We start from the raw sequence: 15,996 nt of genomic DNA, 5'->3' as shown, positions 1-15,996 counted from the left end.
ATCTAGATTATATGATAGACTTGGTTTACCATTACTATATCTGGTACATCAGAATAGTTTCCCAAGTGTCTACAACTTGCTTCTCCTATTCAATCCTAAAGCTTATCAGCAGTCACTAAATCTTTCCAAACATGAGGATTTCTATTTGTAGTTTTAATTCAAAACTGCTCACTAGCACATATTGCATTGTTTAATCTATTTAAACTGAAGCCTGTACTTCAACTTTTATGTTTGTCACATTATTGCTGTAATGTCACTTTCATGAACTATCTTGGTAATGTAATACTTGTACTACATTTCTTCCAATCCTTTTACCTCATTCTGCGTCACTCAGCCAACATTTAAACTTGTTATGCTCTTCGCCCTTATGTCCCACAATTGTCATGTCTCTCCATTTCCTAGACTCCTCTGAAATTTTTGTTATGTGGGTAGCACTGAGGGCAATTAGCCTTTGAGATGCTGGCTCTGCCATGTTTCATGTAATCCCTTACATTATCATTTAGAACTTGATCAATCACATTCTGTTCTGCTGGGCCTTCATCACAAGAAGTATGACCAATTGAGCCACAAGGTCTCTTGCTTATTTCTACCTTCTGCTCAGAGTTCAATTAATCATGAGGAATTACAATTGACAGTTTGATTGTCATTGGTAAGTCCTGGCTCATTATCTTGATCGATTACCTTTCAAGGACCATTTTCACCAATAACAATGGAAGAGCTGGCCATATTAAATTATCAGGATTCAATCACAAGTGAATGATATACCACGAGGAATCTGACAATACCAGCAAATCAATAGAACAAAACGAGGAAAGGGAGGAAAATTTCCAGTTTGTGTCAATGCCACCACTAGTCAATTCAAATACATGAATAAATGTTGAAGGAAAAGCCAACAAAAACAGAAATTGCTGGAAAATCTGTGGAGAGAAATCAACGTTAACATTTTGGGTCCAGTGACCCTTCTTCTTGTTTCCAGCATCTGCAATTCTTTCGGTTTTTTTTGTCGAGAAGAAAAACTCAAGTCTGTTTTCCTGTTTTATTTATTTGGCACACTTCCTCGCTGGTTCTCTCCTTTCCTGAAGATGTTAAAGCAGTCTTGTAAAACTTAAAGCACTTGTCATAACAGAATGTCACAACAATTTGTAATCCAGGCTATCTAATGATTGCTGATCACATGGACATAACTTAGGGGAGAGTTACAAAAACAAGAATGTTTTGAGAGCTGCACAAAAAAAATCTTGATGCAGACCAATATTACAACCACTTACACCATTCAACTTTATGGTATGTCCCTGTTTTAAGTTGTCCCACTTTAACATTGGTCAGTAATGGACCCTGTATTCACGTTCAGTATTTAAAAATCAATTAGCACCGCATCTGTTCTAAAGGCACGTGACTTCAACCTGCACCACTTTGGAATGGCCTTTGCCATTCTGTCGGAACTCAACAAACTTGTGCAAATACGTTGTTCCTTAATAATGCATACTATCAGAAGACATTTCTTTACAGTCATGGAGCAACTTAATTGATCTTCAATAAATGACATTTTTTATAACTGTGCTTCAAAAGAAGATACATTTAATATATTAATAAGTTGTGAGATGATTTGTAGCTCATTTGTAGTATTAATGTTTTAATAATTCTGATTTGATTAAGCAAGTGAGGAATTAACTTATATTTTGTTTAATTGTGGTCAGTTGTAAAGCAATTTCTCCAGAAACGAAAGCCAGGTCAAATTAAAATCATAGGTTTAGAATTTTATGATTGCTTTAATGTTTCAAGCTAATATAAACTGTGAACATATTTTGAGGTACAAGGCTTTTATACAAGGTCAAAACTATGTTTTAGAATGGCTCAATTATCTATCTTCAAGTATGTAACAGGCCTATGTGTATTCATTTTATATGTAGAATTAAGGAATATTGGACCAGTGCATGTTCTTCAGTGAGTAGACGACTCTGCATTCTTACTTTAACTTTAAAGAACTTTATAAAGTGGAATAGGGGACATTAGACACTAACAAGACGTTAGAAATGCAGCTTACATTTACAAAGATCAGCATTTATTTTCCCTTTCTGATGGGGTGATTACATTTCTTTCCCACTATCTCCTTATCTTATTTATGATTGTACTGTAATTTACAGCCTTAGCCACCTTCTAGCTGACTTTGCATGTGAAGGTCTTGATTATCTTCCTTCTCTGGCAGGAATCTAGAACATCATCTTTTATTCCATTTCCTGCTGCAACTACACAGCTCCTTCATTATCAAAGCAATGTTACCCCTACATAGCCAGTGGACATGTTTGGCATTGTGGTGGCTTCCAGTCGAATTAAGTCAATGACTATTTATTCCTCCCTGGCATAGCATTATACTGTTGCCAAATATATGTTCAGTCACCCTGGAAGGTGACTGAAGGTTGGCTCTGACCTCTGTGGACCATTCCCTCTTTTCATCCGTTTGACACTTATCCAAGCCCACAAAGGGGAGGTGATGGCTTACCTGCATAATTGCTAGACTGTTAATCCAGAGACCCAGGTAATGTTTTGGGGACCTGGATTCAAATCCCACCACAACAGATGGTGGATTCTAAATTCAATAAAAATCTGCAATTAAGAGGGTAATTATGATTCTTAATGATTGATCGTTAGAAAAGCCCAGCTTTTTTCAGAAAGGAAACTGGCATCCTTACTTGTTCAGGCCTTTGTGTGACTCCAGACCCACAGCAATGTGGTTGACTCTTAATTGCCCTCTGGAAAATTAGGGATGGGCAATTAAATATCAGTCTAACCAGCAATGCCCTCATCCTATTTATGAATTTTTAAAAGACCTCAGGATTCCCACTCTTATCTTTCTCCCGAGGGGTTTCTCTTTTGCCTTTGGCGATGGAGATTGTGGATCATACTGATAAGATTTGGGATACCATGTCTGGGTATACCACAAGTGATCACCTGAATTAGATATCTGAACCTAATTTTCAGGAGGCCTGTGGGCTGTTCTACAATGACCCTGGCCGAAGTGTGGGCAGTTCTTGCTGGAAGTCGAGGATATTTTTGACACATCATCAGCCAGTATAGAGGAGGATACCGTGTGTTCCAGCAATACTCATTGTAGACCAATTATTTTGAAAGATCCCGGCACCTGGGAGTGATCCAGGATATAAGAATCACCGCAGCTCTTTGGTTATCTACCACAGCCATGCTACATATGGCTGTTGTGCTCACAAATAATTTGAACAATAATGAATTAGAGTCCATTTCTGTTCACCAAGGATGCCGGTGGACAAAGGGGTGCTATATTAATACGCACCTGCAGGGAACTCAATGTCCAAAAGTCAGAATGCCCTCTCCTCTTAGGAAAAGTGACCAGATGCTGATGTGCCTTCATATCCAGGTGACAATTTGTTGCCTACAGACCCTGAAACAATACCTTCATGATGAGGACCTTCCTAAATGGTGGGCTGGTGACATACTCCTTTTGCAGATGCACAGCTTCAATAATCACATGCAAAAAATCTAAATTTCAGGAGCAGTGCTCTCAGGAAATAGAAAAGAGCTACCGTCTAATACAGTTCATGACCTGCAACACATTATCAATGAGGATGAGCACCTGCCAATACCTTCTCCACACCTCCACTGTTTGCCTTTAAACAACCGGCAAACCTCAAAAAGATCATTGTTTGTAGCAAACTGCCCGGCTCGCAGGACAACTCCATACAACCCTGTCACGGTAGGCGCTACAAGACATGTCAGAGTGTGGACATGGATATCACCATTACATGTGGGGTCACCTCCCACCATGTACATGGCAGGTAATCATGTAACTCAGCCAATGTTGTCTATCTTATACGTTGCAGACAAGGGTGCCCTGAGGCATGGTACATTGGGGAAACCAAGCAAAGGCTACGGCAACAGATGAATGGGCACTGCTCAACAATCAACAGACAGGAGTGTTCCCTCCCAGTTGTGGAATACTTCAGCGGTCCAGGACATTCGACCTCGGACCTTGGGGTGACCATCCTTCAAGGTGGACTTCGGGACAGGCAGCAGTGAAAAGTGGCCGAGCAGAGGCTGATAGCTGTTCCATACCCATAGGGAGGGCCTCAACTGGGACCTTGGGTTCATGCCACACTACAGGTGACCACCATTGCACACACACAGGCACTCCTGTACACACACACATACACACGGACACACCATATACACAGACCCGCACACAGACACACACACACACCCTTACAGACACATACACTCTCAACCTCACACATGCATTCTCTCGGAGACTTAGACCACTCCACACTCATACACACACATATACATATACACTCTCTCTCACAGACACTGACAACCCCCCACCCCAGACACACACGCACACACTCACACACTCCCTCACAGACTTAAGACATTCTACACTCACATACACACACATATACACACTCTCTCACACTCCCAACCCCCAACCCAGACAGACAGACACACATACACGCACACACACAAAGATCCACATGGACATATATACATATATGTTTGTGGGGTGGATTTATACTTGTAGAGTTACATTGTACTTTGCTCAAAAACTGCATGAATTCATGTAAAACTCTGTTATCTCACTTTTTAGATTAGAATCAACCTAAACATCATGGCAAAGACAGAGAACACAGGGGGTTAACACCTTCAACATATTGCCTAGCTAACACCAATTGTTACAGTTAACCTGAGAATGCAATTTAAAAAAAAAGTTTTGTGATTTCCACATGAAAGAAGTGAAACTATCATGGTATTCGAACAGATGAAAGACTCAACAGACAATCACAGTATTTTTAAATGTATAATTTCAGTTACATCACACTGTAAACTTTTGCTATAAATTCTGTGCCTTACAATTGTGTCCTCCACAACCACCTGATGAAGGAGCAGTGCTCCGACAGCTAGTGCTTCCAATTCAACCTGTTGGACTATAACCTGGTGTTGTGTGATTTTTAACTTTAATTTTCACAGTTCTTGCTCAAGTTCAGTGTATTGCAATAAAGTTATTGTGTTTCTGAAGAAACTTTGTGTGAATTGCTGCTGTCCTTGGTAGAAGCCATGTTGCAGCTCTGCAGGATATTGGTTAGGAGAAAGTGAGGACTGCAGATGCTGGAGATCAGAGTCAAGAATGTGGTGCTGGAAAAGCACAGCAGGTCAGGCAGCATCCGAGGAGCAGGAGAATCGACATTTCGGGCATAAGCCTTTCATCAAGAATGAGACATTGGTTAGGCCACTTTTGCAATACCGTGTGCCAGTCTGGTCTCCCTTTGAAAGGAAGGATGTTGAAAGGGTTCAGAAAAGCTTTACAAGGATGTTGCCAGTGTTGGAAAGTTTGATCTATAGGGAGAGGTTGAATAGGCTGGGACTTTTTTCGCTGGAGCATCAGAAGCTGAAGGGTGATCTTATAGAGGTTTGTATAATCATGAGAGACATCGATAGGGTAAATAGACAAGGTTTTTTTACTTAGATGGGAGAGTCCAGAACTAGAGGGCATAGGTTTAGGGTGACAGGGGTAAAATTTAAAAGGGACCTAAGGGGCAACTTTTTCACAAAAGGGTGGTGCGTGTATGAAATAAGCCACCAGAGGAAATGTTAGAGGCTGGTACAATTATAACATTTAATAGGCATCTGGATGAGTATAAGAATAGGAAGGGTTCAGAGGGATATGGGCCAAGTGCTGACAAATGGGACTAGATTAATTTAGAATATCTGGTTGGCATGGAGGAGTTGGATCCGAAAGGTCTGTTTCCGTGTTGTATATCCCTATGACTCAATGACTGTAAGGCAGTTAGGCAAATTAGGTTTTGGAGATCTCATTTGAATTTTATACATGCATACAGTTTGTGACAACTTATGAACAGTTGGGAATAGTTATAAGCGCACTTACTCCAGTTGAGTTGTGATATATCAACAAGGAATACTTCACAGGCCACAAAAGAAGTCATTACTAAGCATGTTAATGAAGCTGAGACAAGGAACATTTAGTGTGGATCAGCACTATAATATTAACACGTTCAAATAATAGTGCTGTCATTCAATGCTCCATAGTAGGGAACTGTTGTGAGGAGGGAAAAAAAACAAAGGTATTATTTTGAAAACAAATGACCATTGGAAACAAATGTTTTATGACCCGGTGAAAGAAACACGTTTAAATTCTACCTGTGATAATGTTATCAGACCTTGGTCTATTGGCAGGAAGTACATTGCCAACAGCTCAACTATATTGGCAATTCATTATAAAAATGTACTTTAGCTTTAGTATCTATATCAAACTTCGTGATGATAGGAGATATATTTGATAATACAGAGTAGAAGATTGAAAATGTTTGAGTGAGAAACTGGATTTGGCTGGTTTTCACAATGTGTGCTGAGTTCAGGTGAAGCAAGAAGCATGGAAACTTGACACTGCCTGCTCATTTCAATGATGCAAATTGCATTCCGATACATAACACACTGCTGAGTGGGTCCACACTCAAAAGGAGACCCAGCACTGTGCAGGGCACACATGTTCCAACCAGTCCGCAAACCTGTCTTAAACTGAAGTAACAATCACAAAATAGAAGCTTCTCGTGACTGCCTGTGAAGGAATTGGCTACAAGGAGAAGCCCTCCTAATGGACTAGCAGGAAACAAAGAGGTCCCCCACCTTTTCTGATGCAGTACTATAGTCATTTTTATAAAACAAAATCATCATAGTCTCAGAGGACCATAGGTCTGCTCTCTCATTAGCGAGAGATGACAGGTGGTGGCTTAACCTGGGAGTCACCACGTCTTCAGGCGACTGACTGTGTGGAGTTTGCACATTCTCCCCGTGTCTGCGTGGGTTTCCTCTGGGTACTCCGGTTTCCTCCCACAGTCCAAAGATGTGCAGGTCAGGTGAATTGGCCATGCTAAATTGCCCGTAGTGTTAGGTAAGGGGTAAATGTAAGGATATGGGTGGGTTGCACTTCGGCGGGGTCGGTGTGGACTTGTTGGGCCGAAGGGCCTGTTTCCACACTGTAATGTAATCTAATCTAAAAAATCTAAAAAAACGTCTTGGGCGATGGACAATGTTGAGAAGGAGAGACCTTCTTGGTAACTTCAGCTGGTATGGGGATGGAGGCACTGTTGCAGAAAATGGTCAGGAGGAGAAGCAATGTCTGTGATGGGGTGGTGGTTCTTAAGGCAAAACCTGAGAAGGTAATGAGCAGGTGACCATGAAGATTGATTTCTGTAGACCAGCCTCAATAATATTGTGGTAGTGTCAGAAGAAGTTTAATGACCTCACAATGATGGACAAGTTCAGTGAATGCATCCTCAAAGAACATCTCCACAGTCATGAAATCAACAATCTTTATTCATTATGCTCAATGCATCACAACCTCATTACTCACCAGATAGAAATCAGACTGGCCTAACATTGAGTCTCTTCGTCTCACTCACACAATTGCCATCTTCACATTCAACTTTTGCAGCTTCTACATTTTTCCAGATTTTTAGGCACAGCAGACTTATCATCCAAACATATTGCAACACAAACTCTTCCTTCTTTCTTGCAAGCCAAGATGGCCACCAACAGGAGGAACAAACCAGAGATGATGGGCATGCATGCAGCCTCCCTTCTGAGGGAGACAGTGCTCTGCATTATGTGGAGAAAGTGAGGTCTGCAGATGCTGGAGATCAGAGATGGAAATGTGTTGCTGGAAAAGCCCAGCAGGCCAGGCAGCATCTAGGGAACAGGAGAACCGACGTTTCGGGCATTAGCCCTTCTTAATGCCCGAAACGTCGATTCTCCTGTTTCCTAGATGCTGCCTGACCTGCTGCGCTTTTCCAGCAACACATTTCCATCTCTGCATTATGTGGGCAACTGTGACCAAGTCTAATGCATCTGGGGTTGCTATAAATATTTGGGTTCATTATGTGTTATTTCCTTATGCACTTTCTCAAATCTCATTTCCTTCTCAGGCTGCTACTTGCCACGAATTACAAGCTTCAGATGGTATGACCATGGATCTCTTACATTCCACCCAAATCCACTTACCTCACCTGAGCTCTTCCCATTTAGGAATTGATCCCTTGAATTGTGAATGTCACACTATTATTTTAAAAATACATGAGAGACAGGCCAGGAAGTTTTAGATTTCTTAGTTTATTGTCTACTATGGGGAATTAATTAATATCTTTAGGAGAATGAAGGGCTTCTCATATCAGGGGTGGTTGAAGATGCTGGGTCTGAATTCAATGGAGTGGGTATCTCATTGAAATTTGCAGAAAACTGACTGGCATGGATAGAGTGGACTTGGAAAACATGTTTCCACTAGTAGGAGAGACTAGGACCCAAGGGCACAGCCTCAGAGTGAATGGACAACTTTTCAGAACTAAGATGAGGAGGAATTTCTTCAGCCAGAGGGTGGAGAATATATAGTCACAGAGAGAGAAGTCAAATTGGACACAGGCCCCTTAGAAAATGGACCTGGGTGGGGGGAGGGGGAACTGTTTTAGGGAACATGAAAAGAGCAGATGAGTTAAGCAGACATTTTGCACCAGACTTTATGGTAGAAAATTCTCAAACATTCCATTAATATTAAAGAATATGGGAAGGAATCAAGTACCATCACCATGACTAAAGAAGTACAGTTGGTTCTGATATAATGCGATAATTTGGTTCTCGTGCAATCTCGCGTTATAATAAAATTGCACAATGGACACATCATTTAAACTAATGGAACTGGAATCGTGTTATATCCAATACAGGTAAGGAAAGTTTGTGTTCTGCAAATAAAGGTATAAATTCTTCAATTGTGTTAAAACCAATTCACATTGAAGAAACATGCATTACTGCAGAACCACCTGTAATTCTTGACAAACTAATGGGGCTAAAGGCAGATAAGTCCTCTGGCCCTGATGGCTTGCATCCTAGGATCCTAAAAGATGGAGCTACAGAGATAATGGAAGAATTAGTTATTATTTTCCAAAAACCATTGGATTCTGTGGGGGTACCACAGGATTGGAAAACTGTTACTGTGACATCCCTATTCAAAATGGGAAAGAGGTAAAAAGTGGGTAACTATGGGCTAATTAACCTAATATCTATTGTTGGAAAAGTATTCAAATCAATTACTAAGGAAGTAACAACAGAACATTTGGAAAGTCAAAATCTAATCAAGCAGAGTCAGCATGGCTTTCTGAATGGGAAATCATGTCTGACTAATTTATTAACATTTTTCAGGGAAGTCTCAATCAGCATGGGTAGAGGGGAACCAGTAGATATGTTGTATTTGGAATTTCAGAAGGCATTCAACAAAGTACCTCACAAAAGGTTAAATTATAAAAAGATGTCACTTTGGAGATAATATGTTAGCATGGACAGAGAATTGGCTCATGGACAGGAAACATCGAGTGGGAATAAGGTGTTCTTTTTCAGATTGGTGACCTGCGACCAGTGGTTTCCACAGGAATCAGAGCCAGGATTGCCACTGTTAACAATATATATTAATGACTTGGAGGAAGGAGATGAGGGTACTGTAGTCAAATTTGCAAATGTCTTAAAAATAGGTGGAAAGGCAGGTTGTGAGAGGGATATAGTCAGTTGACAGAAAGATATTTATATGTTAAGTAAATGGGAAAAAAGTTGCCAAACGGTGTACTATGTGGGAAAATTCGAAGCTGTTCATTTTGGAAAGTAGAACAAAGATACATAATATTATTTAAATGGAGAGAAATTGCAGCAACTGCAACACAATAGGACTTGGGGGATACTTGTGCATGAAACACAGAAAGCTAGCACACAGGTGCAGCAGATAATCAGGCTAATAGAATATTGATCCTTATTTCAAAGGGGTTGGACTGTTAAAGTAGGGAAGTCTTACTGCAACTGTACAAGGTGCTAGTGAGGCCATATCTGGAGTACTGTGAGCAGTTTTGGTTCCCTTGTTTAAGGAAAGATATCATATCACTGCAGCCAGTTCTGAGAAGGTTCACTGAGATGACTCTGGTAGGGAGGGATTGCCTTATGTGTAAACGTTAAACAGGTTAGGAGTCTGTTGACTGGAGTTTAGAAGAATGAGAGGTGATCTCATTGAAACATATAGGATTCTCAAGGGGCTTGATAAGGTAAGTGCTGAGAGGATGCTACTCTTCATGGGGGAGTCTAAAATCAGAGGCCATTTTTTAGAATACAGGGATGTCAATTCAAGACTGAGATGAGGAGGGATTTCTTTTCTCACAAGTTGAGAGTCTTTGGAACTCCTTGTCACAGAGACCCTTAACGGCAGTGTAAATTAAGGCTGAGATAAATATATTCTTGCTCAATAGTGGAATCAATGGTTATGGGGAAAGGGTAGGAAAGCGTATTTGAGAACATCGGATCAGCCACGATTCTATTGAAAGACAGAGAAGATTAGAGGGGCCTAACAGTCTAATCTTGTTCCTATTTCTTCTAGTCTTACATCAGCATGATTGATGCAGACCCTTTGGCTGAATGACCCAATTCTGCTCCTATATCATATGGTTTTATGGAACAAGAACACTTTGTTTAATACGGACTGATGAGAGAGCGAGATAGCAGAAACTAGTTAATTAACATGCTGACATTTTTGGAAATGTACTTAAACTGGTTTCTAAGGGAATGTCTGTAAAAGTTATTTATATAGACTTTGTGAATGCATATGACAGGGATTTGCATCACAAACAAAAAGAAAGTGCATGAAATTGGAGGGAACCTATTTACGTGGGACAGAGCGAGCACTTGACGCCAGATGATTGCTACTTTTGGAACACAGCCAGGAGGCCCTAGTGCCAGCTGTCATTGTCACTGCTGTGGCAAAGGCTGATTATCCTCTGTTGCTTTGAGGCATAAGCTTCTGCTATGCATGAGCCAGTGTGCAGGAATGTCTGGTTCCTGGGAACAACATGGACCTGCAAATTTAAATGAGTTTGGGTCATTAGTAATTGCATCTTAGGTGAACTCCAAATAGTTGAGGTAAAAACAATGACTGCAGATGCTGGAAACCAGATTCTGGATTAGTGGTGCTGGAAGAGCACAGCAGTTCAGGCAGCATCTAAGGAGCTTCGAAATCGACGTTTCGGGCAAAAGCCCTTCATCGGGAATAAAGCATTCTTGATGAAGGGCTTTTGCCCGAAACACCGATTTCGAAGCTCCTTAGATGCTGCCTGAACTGCTGTGCTCTTCCAGCACCACTAATCCAGAATCCAAATAGTTGAGGCCAGGTGAAAGAAGGAACAGGAATATTATTTTGCTTTTGTTGCTTGTAGTCAAATCAATTTTGAAGCCTGAAGCTGGTGCTCTGTTTTAAACTAATTCCAGTTACCTGACTGTACTCATTCCCTTATTTTCAGAAACACTACAGTGGTTCAAGAAGGCAGCTTCTCATCACCTTCAAGGGAAACTAGGGATAGACTTTGAATTATACGAAACAGAATATTTAGAAAGAGGAATAAAAAAATACGGATCATAAAATCACTGAACTGTGGTGCAGAAATTGTCCCTGTATGGGCTTTCTAATGAACTACTTGACTTAATGTCATTCATCACCATTTCCTCTTAACTCTGCAGGTTATTTCTATCTAAATGATCAGCTAGTGCCCTCCTGATTACTTTCATTAGAATTTGTCCACCACTATTCCGGGCAGTGCATTTAAAACTCAAACCATTTGCTGTGCAAAAATGTTTTCTCTCACATTACATTTACTTGTTTTGTAAATCACTTTAAATCTATGCCCTCTCATTCTTGACAGTTTTACGTGAGAGGACAGTTTCTCTCTGTCGACATTGTCTGGGCGTAAGGATTTTGAAATCTTATATCAAATCTCCTCTTTACCTTCTCCACTCCCAGGAGAATAGCCCTGACTTCTCCAATTTATCTTCATAACTGAGATTTGTGATACCTAATATCTCTTAAACATCTTCTGCGCTTACCAACCTGATTTAGAAGCAGATCACCACTTCGTTGTTAATGCTGAATCAAAATCCTAGAATTCCCTCCCTAATAGCATAGTGGGTCAACGCACAGCAGGTGGAATGCAGCAGTTTAAGAAGGCAGCTCACTACCACATTCTCAAGGGTAACTAGGAATAGCCAGCCAGTGATGCCCATATCTCACAAATGAAATTAAAAATCTTTATCCCATGTGTTCATATCCTTTCTAAAGAGCAGGCCCAAAACAAAACAATACTCCAGCTAAATTCTAATTAATGTCTTGTACAACAACAACAATTATATTTTAAAGGCTATATTTAAAACAAAAAGCCTGAACTCAAGATAGCTCTGAGCTGTTTCCAATGGAAAGGGTAATCATGAGCAGTACTAGGAAGTACTATAGACTGAAAGGAGTAAAGGCCTGTGAACAGCTCAGCAGTCATGTTTTAGGGGAAGGTCATCTACCCATAACCTAACCTTGCTTCATCCATAGTAGGGGAGAGAAAATCATTTCCAGATATTTTTCTTCTCTTTTGGTTGCTCTGTATTATTTTTACTTTGCATCTTACATATCATATAAAACACAAAAATTACATAAGAGTTTACTCCAACTCTTATAGAAATTGATCATTGGTAACTGTCATGGACATGTTCATGTGTTCTTTGTTTACTCTCCTTTGGGCACCAACATTTCTAGGGCATGTATGTATTTTCTTACCCTTTGAGCAATTGCATCATTTTAAATAACCCAGCAGTAAGCTTTGTGTATCTAAAATGAAGATTACGTTTTTTCACATATTTCACCTAGGTGTTAACAAAAACGTGATGTCTCACTGATATAACTCACCTATAGTATACACACAAACATTTAGGTACAAATCAATATAAGACAGTACTTATAAAAACTGATTATAATACAGGCAATACTTTCATGCAGGCCTGAAATTTCTTTGGTTGAGTAGTTACTTGGTTTAAAGATGATCTTGGTAAAAAATGGAAACAATTTAGGTAAGCAGGTGCATTGGTTCTTGTAGTTCGGTTAGCTTGAAGATTATTATGATCCCAGCTGTTACTTCTGAATGAGTTAGATTCCAGCATGAAATCTGGCTGGATAGGTCATTTAAAAAAAATCTAGTTAACATTATAATCATCCACTGAAACAAGGTCATGAGGATTTTGAGTTTTTTGCCAACAAAAGACAGAGCATGGCGATGGAGGGTTGCTTTCCAGCCTGGAGACCTGTGACCAACGGTGTGCTGCCAGGATCAGTGCTGGGTAAACTGGTTTTTGTCATTTATATAAATGATTTGGATGTGAACATAAGAGGTATGGTTAGTAAATTTGCAATGACACCAAAATTGGTTGTGTCGTGGACAACGAAGTACGTTACCTCAGAATACAACAGAACCTTGACCAGATGGGCCGAGGAATGGCAAATGGAATTTAATTTAGATAAATATGAGGTGCTGCATTTTGGAAAGGCAAATCAGAGTAGGACTTTTACATTTAATGATAAGGTTCCACAGAGTGTTGTTGAACAAAGAGACTTTAGAGAATAGGTTCATTGTTCCTTGAAAGTGGAGTCGCAGGTAGACAGGATAGTGAAGAAGGTGCTTGGTACACTTGCCTTTATTGGTGAGGGATATTGTCAGGGTTGGAGAGTTTGAGCAAGAGGGAGATGCTGAATAGGCTGGGGCTATTTTCTCTGGAGCATTTGAGGCTGAGGGGTAACTTTATGGAAGTTTATAAAATCATGGAGGGGCAGAGATAGGGTGAATAGTTCAGGTCTTTTCCCTGGATAGGGGAGTCCAAAACTAAAGGGCATAGGTTTAAGGTGAGAGGGGAAAGATTTAAAAGGGACCTAAGGGGCAACGTTTTCCCGCAAAGGGTGGTGCACGTATGAGCTGCCAGACGGAGTGGTTGAGGCTGGTACAATTACACCATTTAAAAGGCATCTGGATGGGTATATGAATAGGAAGGATTTAGAGGGATATGAGCAAAATGCTGGCAAATGGGAGTAGATTAAATTAGGATATCTGGTTGGCAAGGCCAAGTTGGACTGAAAGGTCTGTTTCCATGCTGGATTAAATCAAAGACGATCAAGCTATTTAGATGTATAACACTGTTTTAAAAAGTCGTAAAATACCCAAAGTTTCACCTTTTTCCCATCACCATCAATTTGCAGCAATTCAAATTCAGAGAAATTACACTACTATAATTTTAAAATTTGTTTTAATCAATTTTCTCCAGTTTGTCCTGTGGACTCTTCTCACACAGATACTTAAGACTGACAACCTAGATTTTCTAGTTTTGAACAGCCTCTGGATTTCTAACCACATACTCCTGGTCTGGATATTGCATAAACTATAATGTTTCTGCCGAGTTGTTATTCTCTTAATTGCTCTGAGAAAGCTGCTTTCTAGGAGACTAAACTTGCTTCTGATCCCAGTCTCCTTCAAAATGCCCTAGAAACTTTCAATCACTGTTGTTTTTCTAAACTAAAAATTAATTCTTGAACCAAAAATGAGCCTTCAAAGATTGCCTACTTCTCAAACTCCTACAGTAATACAACTTTCCATTAACACTCCAGGGGGTTCTCAGCTCTCTGGCACATACTGGATTTGGTTGCTTACAAAAAACAAATCTTTCAGATCAGTAATTAAAATCCATATACCACTATTTTAAAATCAATTAAAAAATGATATTAATATGTACACAGTTTTCATCACAAGATTGTAAAAGAGAATGTCCTTCATTCTCTTCAAATGTACTGGCTGCAGAGTTGACTGCTATCTTGTGTGCTAGACTCCTCTTGATCTAATGGAATTCTCCCTGCTCTGCTCAAAAGCAGTCTGAATTTCTGCTATAAGTTTTAGTTTGGGGAAAAAAACCTTACCCACATCCCCTTGTGGCAAATGTTGAGTCATAGTCCAAATAAAGAATTGTGATAACATAATCAGCTGTCCACATCTTCTCCAACCCTGTGATTTTAAGTGGCAGCCTACTTTTGTTTTTGACAAAAAAATTGCAAGTTTTATGATGATGGTACTGAGGAATTGTGATTATCCCCTGTCTGAAACCATAGTGTGGCACAATCAAGTCAAAAGTCAACTTTGCACTGTCAAATGACAAGAGAATTCAATCCACAATTTCATCTGACAATCCTATCTTGTGTATCTGGAACTATTTTTTCTTGTCAAGTTTTAAAAATATAATATCTTGTACCACACTGAAACCGGATGTTCCATGACACTAACATCATCAATGTGCACCTGGAACCAGAAGCTGTCAATGACTGACCCCCATATGCACAAGCACTGTGCCACTGCGCCCAAGAAACTCTCACCACTCTCACTTGGTACCCAGTCCCATTTGGCACCTACCTGACTGCATGCACACCTGATCATTCTGAGACAGTGATGTCTCACTCACCGCCTTGTTTCATCACTCCTAGGACAATGAATAGAAAGGCAGTGAGAGCAAAGAAGTGAGGGGTCTGTCAGTTGCAGATTCGAGGTGCACATTGATGATGTCAGTGAGGGGTCAGGACTTGGGCAGTCAAATTTCGGGAGTCAGGCAGTGCACAAATCACAACCTCAGGTTTGATTTCTCTTAAAATATTTGAAAACACTAATTTTATTGCTTGTATTCTGCGATGCAAGCATATTATTGCAGGATTGCTGGCAGTGACGTCATAGCTACTGTGACTGTATAGGCTTTGAGTGCACCCCTGCAGTTGCAGAGGCAACATAAGCAGAATGAAGCCTTTAAGATACAATATTAATGATTTATAAACATGGGAGACTGATTAGCAAGGTTAGATCCAATGAAATACAGGGAAAACTATTCATTTGGATACAGAACGGGGTTAAAGGTAGAAGACAGAGGGTGGTGGTGGAGGGTTGTTTTTCAGACTGGAGGTCTGTGACCAGTGGAGTGCCACAAGGATTGGTGCTGGGTCCACTACCTTTTGTCATTTACATAAATGATTTGGATGCGAGCATAAGGGGTACAGTTAGTAAGTTTGCAGATGACACCAAAATTGGAGGTGTAGTG

The sequence above is a fragment of the Chiloscyllium plagiosum genome, chromosome 9 (genome assembly GCF_004010195.1).
Source record: "Chiloscyllium plagiosum isolate BGI_BamShark_2017 chromosome 9, ASM401019v2, whole genome shotgun sequence".
NCBI classification, from domain to species: domain Eukaryota; kingdom Metazoa; phylum Chordata; class Chondrichthyes; order Orectolobiformes; family Hemiscylliidae; genus Chiloscyllium; species Chiloscyllium plagiosum.
The sequence above is the reverse complement of the archived record's forward strand: the minus strand, read 5'-3'. Positions refer to the sequence as shown.